Source organism: Mandrillus leucophaeus, unplaced genomic scaffold, assembly GCF_000951045.1.
Source record: "Mandrillus leucophaeus isolate KB7577 unplaced genomic scaffold, Mleu.le_1.0 Scaffold1385, whole genome shotgun sequence".
Lineage (NCBI taxonomy): Eukaryota > Metazoa > Chordata > Mammalia > Primates > Cercopithecidae > Mandrillus > Mandrillus leucophaeus.
Window position 1 is genome coordinate 61,866 of NW_012101349.1, and position 1,798 is coordinate 63,663.

The window sequence follows — 1,798 nt, forward strand, 5'->3', positions numbered from 1 at the left end:
CATTTCCTTGGGAAATAGGGTGGAAAAACAGTAAAGATGCTTACTATTGCCATTAACCAAGAACATTTCTGTTCGTCCTATAAAAATCGCTGCTTATGAAATATTCCAACTATATAGAAATGTACAGAAAATAAAGTAATGAGCCTCTGATTGCCCACATTATAATGTTAACAAGTGTTAGCCGGGTGTAGTGGTGTGCACCTTAGTCCCAGCTACTAGAGAGACTGAGGTGGGAGGGTCATTTGAACCCGGGAGGTGGAGGTTGCAGTGAGCCAGACTTGCACCACTGCAGTCCAACCTGGGTGACAGAGACTCTGTTTCAAAACAAAAAATGAAAAATAAAGGCTAACATTTTACCATATTGCCTCCAAACCTTTAAAAAAATTAAAGAAATTAGGGGTTACCAATATAGTCGAGGGCCACTTTGTTCCCGTCCCAATCCCGATTCCCCTGACTCCTCCAGAGGCAAATGCCTATCCTAAATTGGTTAGTCCCCTCACCCTCTGATTGGGGTTGGGGGTTAAACCTACATTCCCAGGCTTCCTTGCTATGTTATAACTTCCCCTGGGTTTGCTCAGTGAGAGGTACTGTTAGGAGCTTGAAGGGCTGGAGAAGGGAAGAGTCAGGCATTTCTCCCTCTCTCCCTGTCTCTTGACCTTGAGTGGCATCTCCAGTAGAAGGCACATTCCTTTGTGGGCCCAGCGTTTTCCAGGCAGCCTCCACCTTGCTTCTATTTCCTACCAGACAAAGCTTCTGGGTTGTGGGAGCAGCACCCTTTCTTTGTCCTTCTTCCTGCTGCTGCTAAACTGAGTTGCCTCATCTCCTTTCCATAGCCCAGCTATTCTATCACGTGTAACTGATCACCTATTATAACCAATTATTTGAATCAAACTTCCAATATTTAAAAATCTTAGCACAGTTTCTTTACTCCTGGCTAGACCTTTCCCTGGTGTACTTCTCATGGACATTTTTGTAATTTTAGTATATATGTTCACATCCATACACAATGTCATAGATGGGGTGCTTTTAAAATGTATATAAAATGTATACAATTGATACACAGGAAGCAATTTCAACACAGAGCCCAGTGATATCTCCTTAGTGAGCATTTGGTGAAAATTTTCTTCTTCATGTGACTGTGATTATGACTTGCTTGATAAAAAGCTTAGGTTATAGGAGAAAATGATTGAGTTTCTTTTACAGGGCTTTTGTTTGTTTGTTTGTTTCACTTGAATTTAACCAAACAGAGGTAAATTCGAAAAGCTAATGTGGAGGAATGCTGTGTTTTAACAAGCAACTTCTTAGTGATTCTGTTATTTGTCTTTGTAGAGAACGAGTCTTGCTCTGTTGCCCAGGCTGGAGTGGAGTGCAGTGGCATGATTACAGCTCACTGCAATCTTCAATTCCTGGGCTCAAATGATTCTCCTGCCTCAGCGCCATGAGTAGCTCAGAGTACAGGCACAGGCCACGACCTCCTGCTAATGACTTTTTGTAGAGACATCATCTTGTGATGTTGCTATGTTGCCCAGGTTAATCTTGAACTCCTGGCCTCAAGTGATCCTCCCACCTCTGCCTTCCAAAGTGATGGGATCACAGGCATGCGCCACCTCACCAGCCAGTTATCTGATTATATTTTCAGTATTTATATCTTGAGTAATGAGAACCTTGCAGGTCTCATAATCCTCAATGTCACAACTGTAACAAATACAAGGCATCCATCCTAAAATTTGTTCACTATTTTGTCCCAGTTGGTCAGAAATAAAGCCACCATCCTCAACAACTAAACCAAAGCCACCAT